General features: G+C 41.5%; 1 protein-coding gene across 1 annotated transcript in view; it reads right to left on the bottom strand.

The window, feature by feature from the left end:
• Positions 1 to 12624, bottom strand: part of SPON1 (spondin 1) — a 245692-nt gene that overhangs the window by 36904 nt on the left and 196164 nt on the right. The gene's annotated exons all lie outside the window — the stretch shown is intronic.

The raw sequence follows: 12624 nt of genomic DNA, 5'->3' as shown, positions 1-12624 counted from the left end.
TTTTAAACAATTCAGTTACATATGAATAAATTACTCTGTGTTCTGCTTCAAACTCATTATTACACTGAGAGAGCAGTATGTATATCCAAAAGACTGTGAGGAAGGTCCAATGCATTCCAGCATGAGATGATTAGTGCTGATACATGCATGTGTACATACTGCAGTGCTGAGCCCTGTACTTAGGGTAATTGGTAGCGCATTAGTATGCTCAGCACTGGTGATAGTGCTAAACGTCCTTTTGAACTGGAGTGTGGCATGGACAGATTGCTGAGTGGTCTTCAGCTAGTTCCTGCCAACCTGCATATAGGCCTGCTGCTTCCACCGCTGCATGCACACAGGAAAGACACGGTCTGACTCTCCTATGCATTGGCAGAACAGGGTATTTTGCCCTTGCTGCAGGACTTAGCAGTGCAAAAAGTAAAAGTCCCAAATATGTATTACTGTAAATATAGCCTGGTTGCATTACAATAATAAACAACAAGGGCTCATTAGGCATAAGGCAAAATAGATATTTCTCTGGCATAAAATCCCTGAATGGCTATTGGGTGAACACCAGAAAAAATAACCCACTGTCTGGCTTTTGGCTTACTTGGGACATCACTCAATACCCCATAGCTGTACATACTGTATATTCTCAGTTTAAACTTCCTATCATAGCCACTGCTAAAAAAAAGTCTAATTCTTGCAATTATATTCTCCATGTATTTATTATTATGGAGAATGGTGCATAAGGAGTGAGACTCCTTTTTTTATAATGGTAGCAGAAGGTGTCAGTGATGACTTGTCACTGATGTCAACAAGGGGTACAAGAAGACACAGCAAGAAGCCACGGCTGATCCAACTATTACTCTTGGAAAGCCTTATTCTCAAACTTACTGAGTCTCCTCACAATATGATAATTAGGATGGTGAGATCGTGGCACTGAATATCAGTGTGCTCAGAGAGAAGACTTTGTTAAACCGAAGAAACAAGTTGGGAAAAAATGTGAAGGCACGGCGGCAAAGCTTTAATTACACAGCAGGGAGCAAATATTTATGAAGGCCAAGAAATGAATTAAAACCAAGCTCACTGGAGTGCAATGTATCTAAAACACACTTATCTTTGTAGACAAGTATAATGTAGGTTATTGTGGAACATTGCGTACTTGGAGAGGGTAGGCAAAGGTAACAGAAGCATCTTTCATCACTTGTCGGACTATATATGTTATTAGACACTAATTATCCATACAGAGTTGAAAAACTTTATGCGTGGCACTAATCCAGAAAACTTTCACTTGCATATTATTCATCCTATACTAATGGCTGAGTATTCTGACTCATGATGCTTTAAAGTAAACCTGCCCACGGATAAAAAGTGTGGTGCCTGCTTGCAAGTATTTGTGTTTACTGTGAAAGCAATCCCTATGAAGCCCCCTTGATATCTAGGTCGAGGTTTTATAGAGGATCTCGGGACTGGGGTTGTACAGGTAGCCACCCTCCAGAAGGAAGGACAGCATCAGCACCAATTCAGAGATGATTTGAGCATCTACAGCTGAGAGATACACAAATAAGATACATTTCTGTTAATAGTTGAGGTACTTGAATGCATTTTTAAGATGTAACTCCTGAGTTTAGTGTCACTTTTACACCAGTACGTGAAGGCACCACAAGATGTTATTACTTTAGGAATGTTTTAGACCTCCGAATGTGAGGCAAGACATGCTCTCTAACACAAGTAATGTGTTATTGTGACAAGTATTGTATTGGAAAATGTATCAACTGTAGTCCTTAAAATGTATGTAAACCCTAACAATGAACTTTCTCATTTGCTCCCGTTTGGTCTGTTAAGGAAACCATTGAAAGTGTTTTATTACATCGGTTCAATAAATGCAAAAAAACCTTGCTGATTGTGAGCCTAGCTTTCTAGTTATACTTTAATGCTCTCTCAAACAATGTTATTAGGAAGTTTGCTAGAACTACAGACACCCCAAATATGTAGTCCTAGCCCTAGCACTTCCTGTTGTAGCGTAACAAACTGTTCCTCCATAGATACAATCCACTGAATGAATGTCGCCAGCCTAGGACAGGCAGTGTGTTTGACAGGATCATCGGGTGAAAATAAAGATTAAATAAAAAAGTAATTCAGCCACCACATCTAAAGGCCTGGTAAGCTGCAATATATTACATTTCAAAATAGATTGCCTTTGAGAGCCCCTTATACATGATTGTTTATCTCATCTCTGGTCACAGGAGGACTGGAAACCTTTAGGCCTGGTAGCCACACACGACACACTAGCCTTTGTACCGTGCAAATAGGGCCATGATGCCTCGTTGATTGGGGGTGCATGGTGGAAGTTGGGTGTTCCCAAAGGACATATTTCATTGCAACACACATTCACATCTTCTTGCATGCAGATCTTGGTATTCATTCACATGACATCTCAGCCAAAAAAGTCAGCGTTCTGTCACATGCTGTGATGGCCACCTAAAGCCAACAGCTTAATGTTATTAGTACTAGCCCCAGGGGCCCCCAACCCAGTCCTCCCCTGTGATGTTTGCTGCATCATTAGGGAGGCTTCCATCAAGATGTACCTTCAAAAGGGATGAATGATATTGCATGTAAAATGTATCTAAACTTCACTGCACCTAAGGGAATGCACAGGTATGAATGCAACCTTATGTTGGTCGCACAGAGTCAGATTTTGATCAATCATATCAAGAACATTTACCCTATAACTGTGTTTTGCCTTCTTGGTTGGATGTAATTTATATGGGTCTCTATGCTAGGCCATCACACTACACATCTGTCATTAAATTATTTATTATCTTAAACATTAAAATCTGATAGTACTCTGCTTTCTACAGCCTACTAATAAATGCAGTGCTACCACTACCTGCTAGTAGGCAAAACACACAGTTACATGTGACAATTGTACATGAATTTTTCATCATCTTTTTAGATTACTATTTCTAATTTTCAATTGTATTTTGTAATGAGTTATTTCATTGATACCCCACATGTATTTGCTACTCTTTGCAATTCAATTTAAATTATAATCTAAAATACCATAATTATCCAATGTGTTTAATTTCACTTTTTTTGCTTTTACTTTGCTGTAAAAAAATAATAATAATAATATTTCTACCACCCACACTAAAAGTAAAAAAAAATAATCAAACTTCTTTCAACTGGTCTAAACACTTCCCTTTCAATTCAAGATCAAAAAAATAATTTAAAAGCCCACGCATGGTTTGATTATTCCTAGAGCCAATATATTGAACATTGAAACACGAACAACAATTTCCCAGCTATGCAATATTTAGATATGTGAACTGAAGGTTTTGTAGAGAAAATGTATCATTACAAAAAGTAAATGAGGTTAAATTAAAATCACTAAGGGTCCCTTCACACCATTATGTTGCAGTAATGCACACTATGCACATTGGAGCTGAGGTGCCATTGATTTTGCAAGGTACCTCAATTCACCTGCCTTCTGCAGCATCACATTACACAGTAACTCATTACTATGTCTTGTTGGATGCTGCATTGTAAAAAAAAAATTGCAGGTATGTGTTTTTTCGTCTGCTATGGTACATTGCCAGCCAGTTTAAAGAATTGGACTGCCTTAACAATACACACACCGCATTAACACGATGCCAGGACAGGTGTTAAGACAACCATAGTGAATTGATAGCAGTTTATTTAGAAAACCAATACCTGTGCCACAGGTTAAATAGAATCTGTAGTCTGTGCTCTGAATGCCACTCTGAACCTGGAACCACCGTTTAAATGTACACTTTTATATACAACATTAGACTTGTTAACTCTCCTCGGTACAAGATATGAAAAACTCTATGGAGCAGGTACTGTAACCAGTAAGGTTATGGTGAGAGAAACTGAAAAAAGGGTTTGTGTGCCATTTAGGGTTAGCAAGAAAAGTCATGCAAATACCTAGTATTAGTGACATTCATCTGGACTTGCTGTGAAATGTGTAAGATTAGGGATGAGGTCCTTCAAACATAGAAGTGCCATGCGCCACCAGCCCAATTAGTTGCAGGTCGGGGCATTTCCCACCTAGCAGTTGAACATAAACAAAGGGCCGGGATGCTTGTGCTGACATCATTGACTTTATTTGGCCACATGGCCATATTAGGTCAGTGTCATTGACCAAATATAGCCATGTGGTCATATAAGGTCAATGACATCACTACAACCCTCCCCTTTGCTTACATCTAGCTGCACGCAGGGAATTCCCCAGTAGCGGATGGAGCTTCCTTCAATGTTCAGAGGAGTTTCCTCCGTGTTCAGAGAAGCTCAGGTTCAGACCGAGTTTGAGATGCTTCGCTGCTCTTCCAAATAGCTTTTTAGCCAGCTAAATGTGACTAACTATTACTTGGTATACCATGACCTGAATAAATAAGAACCTTTACAGACAGTTATGGAAAATTATACTATTATGCCCCAATAGCAAAGCCCAAATTCATAGCTTTGTTAAAAATAAACAAATAATCTACCCGAGCCTAAAAATTTAACAGCTTTCTCTGCAATACTTACCTTCTCTCTGGCGCTGCACCCTTCAGACACTCTGTTCCATCATTCAGTCTTCTGAGTTAAATGATGCCCTGTGTCATTTGACCCATTGCCTGCAAGCCTAGGGTGTCATGGACCAGCCCCCAGAGTGGTGTCATCACATCAACCTGGGCTCACAGTGCAGCTAAACAGAGCAGCGTTCAATTTTGTGCCGCAGTAAGGACTGCCCATTGCCGATGCCAGACAAGAAGAGGAACAACCCCCAAATAGGCCAAGTGCTTCAGAGACCTTTCAACTCTACCCAAAATAAAGGAAAAAGTATTGGCTGAAGTAGCACTTTAAACCATGTAAACTTTGCCAAACATGCACTTGTCCATTAAACACAGGAGCTAAATCTTAAAAAAGCATTCAAGTACCCCAACTATTCACAAAAATGTATCTTATTTGTGTAATACTCAGCTGTAGATCCTCAAATAATCTCTGAATTGGTGCTGGCACTGTCCTTTTTTCTGGAGGGTGGCTACTGTTGTTCCCCATGATCCCTGTTTGAGTTGTAAAGTAGTCACCGCTCCAAACTCGCACCCATGATGGACGCAATGTCATGTTTAGTTTACTAATTTGTATTGAGATTGTAGTCGTTGGAGCGTTGGCTACTTTACAACGTACAGAGACCATGGGGGAAAAACAAGTAGCCCCCTCCAGAAGGAAGGACAGTGTCAGCACCAATTCACAGATGATTTGAGGAACTACAACTAGTTCAGGTACTTGAATGCATTTTTAAGATATAACTCCTGAGTTTACTGTCACTTTAAGTATGAAGGATGCGTACACGTATCCTGACCATAAGAAAGCTCCAGATAATTCCCTTAGCAGCTTGTAGGTTAGAAAATTCCTCCATAAGTCAAACTCTTCCTATTGCGTTTAGCTTTTGCATTCTTAGCTTTGCATCCGAGAAAAAAAAAATGTCCTTATGATGAGAGCAGTATATGAGAAAACATTATCTACAGGGACTTCTGTGCTCGATTAAACTAATAAAACTGGGCGTTTCTCCTTACAGCTGCTCACTTAAATTGGCTGCATGAGCCACTTGAATGATATGAGAAAACATGAGGAGGATTCATGTACCAATTACAATAAACACAAACACTTCCTCCGCATCCTTTGCAGTTGATCAATAATGCTGTATTCTACCCAACTGTGATGAGAACATTGGTACCAATAAAGACTATCCACTCTTAAGAAACAATTACTTTTGCAAAATATACAAAACTCTCCTGTGCCCAGGCAATTAATTCCAAGTGTAATCTTCTTGCTGACTTGTTGGCCACTGAGACCATAAACCTGCCTCGAGGTGACAGATTGAAAATGCATGTGGTGGTCTGGGCAGCCTGTACGTCCCTGTTGGTTGTAAAGTGTTTATTCCTAAATAGTCCTTCATTGTAATAGGTTTGTTTCAACTGCTTGGCTTCCCCAAGGCACGGCTGCATAATGCATGGCAACGGACTCAACATTTGCCTGGCTGTAGGAAGAATATGTCACACTGCAGTATAAACTGGGACAGGATGGATGAAAGATGGTCATAAAGTATAGCTAAACCCAAGAACAGACATTTTATAAAGTGCAGCTTACAAGTCCTTATATGTTGTAGCTGCATTATATTTATTTTTCTCAAGCTTTTTTTTCTTTATTTTCACTTGATGATCCTGCCAGTAACATGCATCCTGTCCTAGGGTCACAATACTCACTCACTGTACTGTATCTATGAAGGAGCACCACTGGCACCTTAGGACAGAAAGTGTGTTAGGCCTACAGAGCACCTCCACCTCTCCTCATCTCCATAACATAAGAGGAGGTGTTCTATAGTTCACATGGCTGATAATACTACTTGAGTTAACACTACAGAATGCCCAAAAAAACTTGCATGCTTATTAGATTTCTGGCAAGATCAACATGTTTTTTTTTGCATTTATTAAACAGATACATCAAAAGACTTTAAATTATATACTTAAAGGAGAACTATGAGGTGAGTGCTTTTCACTCACCTCATAGTTCTAGGCTAGCCGACCTGTGACAATGAAACTGTCACAGGTCGGCTCAGTAGATCGGGAGGTGAGCGAACACATACTGGCGTTCGCTCACCTCTCAATTCTGTCACGGCTCTCTGACGTGACAGGGGAGGGGCTGCATTCCCTCCTCCCGCTCCGATCCGCCAGCGCTGACTGGCGGAACAGACGGGGGAGGGGGCGGGTACAGCTGGCTCTGCCTCTAGATAGGCAGAGCCAGCTGTCAGTCACGCAGCTGGGCGGATCCAGGCATAATTGTCGGGATCCGCTTCAGCTGCGGCGTCTTAGTATACCGCGAGCAGCAGCTCGCTGTATACTGCAGCATCTCAGTATACCGCAAGCTACAGCTCGCGGTATACTGAGCCTAGGGTGACGGGAGGACGCTAGTTTGTGTCCTCCCGTTACCCTAAGGAGAACTATGGGGAAAAGCCTTAACCCCATAGTTCTCATTTAAAGTGGAAGCAAATTGGGGTATACTAGAAATAAAAGCCCCAGGTGGTGTTTGCAATAATGTTCTAATATGAACAGCATATTAGCACATTATGGCAAACTTACTTTAAAAATGATCCCCTCCAGCGCTATCTGTTCTCCCCCGTCATGGCGCTGCCATCTGAACTCGGTCTTCTTCCGCGTTCAATGTATCTGGCCTCTTGATTGGTTGAACTGGGATGATGTAACTCCTGTGCATACGTACAGAAGTTCCTTTATCATAGCATGTTTGATTTGTGCACTGAGCACAGACATTTTTTGGGGGCAGAAGAGACTTACAGAGTAAGTTCTGCTATAAATAGTATTGCCTGTCAGCAAATTTTTGTCAAGACACTTTACTTCCACTGTAACAGAGTGAAAAGGAGAAAATAAGAAAAAAATATTGTTAGGGATTGAATACTTTTTTTACGCACTAATAATATTAAAGGGGATTGCTTTGCTTTAATACCAGAATATTACATTGACCTCAAGGTACTGTCAGGACCGGGTACAGATATTGACAGCCAGAACAAATAGTGGGGTGATACTTCACCGTTCCCTTAAGGCAAGTGTGCATAGCAGTACTTGGATGACCCCAGGACTTCGATTATATGCCCTGGCTGGTTGGCACCGCAGGCTGGCCCCAGGTACAAATCGTAGTTATGGGCTGGAGCTAGAGGCCACGGCAAGAGAAGGTTCCAAGGTCAAGCTAAGGTGAGGGCTGGCGGCTGACAAAGAGTAATCCATGGACATGCTGTGGTCAGGGCTGGCGGTGGGTGAAGAATAGTTCAGTAGCAGGCTCAGGTCAGGACTGTAGGCAGACAAGGAGATTTTCAGAGACAAGATATACCAAGACTGAACACGTAGCGTAGTTAGAACTATCACAAGCACAGAGGCACAGGTTAGTGATGCTTAAATAAGGCTCCATCAGAGACAAAGCCAATCCCAGAATTGGAGGCGTGTGGTCAGATTAATTAAGCCACAGCTGACTATGCTAGTGCTGCAGCCAGAAAGACACATGGAGGCCGGATCAATTAGCCCACACCTGATTGAGACAGGTCTGCAGCCAGCAACACAGGCTGCCTGAACTACACAGGCTGCCTGACAGGTACGCTCTTATTAGAACTGCAGATTAAACCTTGAGATGCAAACAAGAAGCACAGCCTTCCTGCTGATTCAGTTTTTCATCCATTAACATATTGTCCCAATATATCCCTCTTTAGTCTGTAATCGGATGATCCTAGAACACATCTGCTGGGAATGCTGGAATATCATTCACACATAGAGCCTGATATCGAAAAGTACTAAAACCTCTGTCATATCTACCAAGCAGATCCAAATTATTGCATATCAGTAGCTCACTAAATGCTTTTACTTATACTTGTTGCCTCTGTATGTTACTATATGGCATATGAGGCTAATATATGCAATTATGTTATTTCAACCTTATTTCACATGCCTTTATACACTGAGTGGCCAGATTATTATGACCACCTGACGTTTGTAGGCAAATTAGCTATAATTAGCTATAATTTCGCGCTGAAGTTGCTAGAGGGCCAGACCATTATAAATAGTGAAGCAGGTTGTTTACCACGACAGTAGAAGTATTTTTTTTCTGAAGATATGGGGAAACAACGTGATTTAACAGCCTTTGAACGTGGGATGATTGTTGGCACTCAAGCCATGGAGCGGGTATCAGCAAAACAGCAGAATCTGTTAAATGTTCAAGAGCAGCTGTTGTTAAAGTGTTTAAAGACTGGACTGTCAGCCGAAAATCTGGGTCTGAACGTGCGAATTGTGGCCATCAGCGACTATTCAATGTTAGGGCAGAACTGAGAGTGGCAAGACTGGTACAAGACAACAGAAGGGAAACAGTTCCCAGAATTGGAGGCGTGTGGTCAGATTAATTAAGCCACAGCTGACTATGCTAGTGCTGCAGCCAGAAAGACACATGGAGGCCGGATCAATTAGCCCACACCTGATTGAGACAGGTCTGCAGCCAGCAACACAGGCTGCCTGAACTACACAGGCTGCCTGACAGGTACGCTCTTATTAGAACTGCAGATTAAACCTTGAGATGCAAACAAGAAGCACAGCCTTCCTGCTGATTCAGTTTTTCATCCATTAACATATTGTCCCAATATATCCCTCTTTAGTCTGTAATCGGATGATCCTAGAACACATCTGCTGGGAATGCTGGAATATCATTCACACATAGAGCCTGATATCGAAAAGTACTAAAACCTCTGTCATATCTACCAAGCAGATCCAAATTATTGCATATCAGTAGCTCACTAAATGCTTTTACTTATACTTGTTGCCTCTGTATGTTACTATATGGCATATGAGGCTAATATATGCAATTATGTTATTTCAACCTTATTTCACATGCCTTTATACACTGAGTGGCCAGATTATTATGACCACCTGACGTTTGTAGGCAAATTAGCTATAATTAGCTATAATTTCGCGCTGAAGTTGCTAGAGGGCCAGACCATTATAAATAGTGAAGCAGGTTGTTTACCACGACAGTAGAAGTATTTTTTTTCTGAAGATATGGGGAAACAACGTGATTTAACAGCCTTTGAACGTGGGATGATTGTTGGCACTCAAGCCATGGAGCGGGTATCAGCAAAACAGCAGAATCTGTTAAATGTTCAAGAGCAGCTGTTGTTAAAGTGTTTAAAGACTGGACTGTCAGCCGAAAATCTGGGTCTGAACGTGCGAATTGTGGCCATCAGCGACTATTCAATGTTAGGGCAGAACTGAGAGTGGCAAGACTGGTACAAGACAACAGAAGGGAAACAGTGCAGTGTCAGATTCCTCGCATCACCTTTCAACATCTCGCAGTGTCACGAGGCGGCCCAACAAAGTCATCTCATGGAGTAATCTTGTGGCCCAACGAAGTACTGATGGGGTGGTCATAATAATCTGGCCACTCAGTGTATAACACTGCGCTACCCTGTCTTCTTACATGACGAGAGCACAGCTAGACTACTAATTTTAAGAAAAAAGATTAAGTCATTCTTAGATCTATAGGCACTGGGTAAGTTCTCAAATGCTCTTCGTCATCCTCAATTGGATCAATAGCAGCCAGTGAAAAGACCCTGGTACAGATTCCTATTTGTAACCGAAGCATCCTCTCTGGGGCTACCGCTATCTGTTGCACAAAAACCAGTGAGTAGACTTCAAGAAAAAGTTTAAACATTCTTCTAAGAGATAAGTGCCTGCATATGTTCTTCATACAGTGATCAAAACATTTCATCCACTTTAACAGAATTAATTAAAAGGGATTCATCTTGGTTATAAGTGCTGCTCCATCTGTCAGACACTTGATCTCTTGAAAGACACTGAGTATGCTACAGGAGTTTATATTCAGAGTGAAGGCACTACAGGCTTTCAATGAAGTGCCCAATTATAGACACAAATCCTGGGCAAAATATTAACAGCTGAAGGCCCCATTAAGATTTTAATAATATTCTAATCGCAGTTCATTATCATTATTTTCTATAGGCTGGTAGGCTGTGAACCAGTGCATACAAATAAGAGCAACATTTTACCCAGATGAAGAATCCATATGGTTTAGTATATCATTGTGGCTGTGATATCTTACTAATTTTAATCCATTTTAATGTCAATGTACTGATATTAGCTCTAGTCTACTGAACCATGATAAAGGAGAAAGTAGTCAACTGTGAATAAATGAATATTGAATAATCCATGAATGGTGAAAGAGTCTTGTACTGTGGGGATGCCTAAAACCAAACGCCAGCTAACACACTCTCAAGGGGCGACATAGACCACTTATGAGGTCCTTTTTATTGCCCTAACCACCTTTATGAGTCTGCTCGGGTAGATTTGCACTGCTGCATCTACAGTGGACCTTGCCTGCCAACAATAAATGCATTTTTGAAAGCCCAGCTGAAACCTCCTAATTTATTATTGTAATTCAGCCAGGCTACAGGCTATTCAGCCAGTAATACATGTCTTTTTTTTGTTTATATTTTCGTCAGCTATGTTCTGAAGCAAGGGTTTAAAAACCCTTTCCTGCCAGCGTATAGGAGAGTTGGACCACAGCCCTTACACACCCGTCTCTCCTGTGGCCTGACACTCCCCACTTAAGCACTTCTCCCTAAGCAGAGCTGTTGACTAGAGCAGCTGTCAGGGTGCAAAGTCAATTAGCTAAGCTTCTGCTTGAGTGTGAGAGCAGCAGTCTGACTCTCCAAGAATGAGAATAAGAAAACTGAATAATTAAGAGGGTTAGATTGGGCTTTAAAGTATAACTCCACTTTTGCTGAGCACAAAAATCCCTCTGGGTGGTCTGTGTACATTGCAAGGTATATGAGAGACTGTGTTGCATAATTCCTAGTTTTTTTCTGTTCTGAAAAAATAGTTGTTAGTTTCACCATGTCCTTTCCAGACAGTTTCCTGAATGGGAGAGTCTGGGTTATCTCTGCTTTCTACTAAGGAAAGCTGCAGTGTCTGCATCACATTAGTAGACAAGTCTAAGGTAGTATCTAATAAACATGTGTGCTGGTAAAAAAATTGTTTCATTTTCATTCAGATTTCTACTTATTTCGTTTTTCGAGATTCGGGTGCGAAAGTCAATTCGGGTCTGGGAGGCGAGGTGTCATATAAATAGTATTAGGACACCTTGGCTCCCGGACCTGAATGGCATTCGGGAGTTCATGAATAGCTTTTGGAGCTCCCGAATGCTATTGTGTTATATTGCATCTCAGAATGTCAAATGGGAGGAACAAGCCCCGTGACATCACGGGTTGCTCTGCCTATTTGTATACATACGGGCCAGACCTGTAATTTTGTGGTGAGTCTTTGTCGGGTTCGGACGGGTTGGCATAAAGCAGGACTTTTTTTATTTCGGTGAGTCGGCGGGTCTCGTTTATGGTGTGTTTATTTACATTTAGTTTTTTTTAAATTAAAGGAATAGTCAAAAATTTACTCTTTGTTTTTTTTCAATTAAAGGATTTTATCAAAAGTCTGGACTTTTTACTAACTATTTGATTTAACCCTTTAGTGAATGAGTATGGGTTCAAGTACCCCTTACTCATTCAAAAGGAGGGTGGCGGCATCTGGGTTCCCCCTTTACTAAGGGGTACCCCGATGCAAATAAGCCCCCCCTGCCCGCAGACCCCCACAACCACCGGGCCAGAGTTGTGGGGAAGGGACGCCCTCCCTATGCCAAGGGCACGTGGCCTGGTATGGCGCAGGGAGGGGCGCCACTCAATCGTCCCCCCCTTTCTTGTCCTGCCAGGCCTGTGCTTAGATCAAGGGTCTGGTAGGAATTTTAGGGGGAAACCCACTTCTTTCCCCCATTTATTGGGAATGGAGTCCCCCCTAAAATTCCTTCCAGACCTAAAGGACCTGGTATGACTTTTGGGGGAACCCCACGCACTTTGTTGTTTTCCTTTTGTCTAATGTCACTTTGCTTCAACGAAAACTCGTACATACTACCACAATCACAAATTTGGAATTTTATTTTAAAGTTGATGCTTTACACAATAAAACTTCTTTCGGGAAAGAAATTCGGATGCACCCAAAATTTTCGTTATCGGAAATTTGTATT

This window comes from Nanorana parkeri, unplaced genomic scaffold, assembly GCF_000935625.1.
Source record: "Nanorana parkeri isolate BGI_ZX_2015 unplaced genomic scaffold, ASM93562v1 scaffold30, whole genome shotgun sequence".
NCBI lineage: Eukaryota > Metazoa > Chordata > Amphibia > Anura > Dicroglossidae > Nanorana > Nanorana parkeri.
This window is presented reverse-complemented; position numbering and strand designations above follow the sequence as displayed.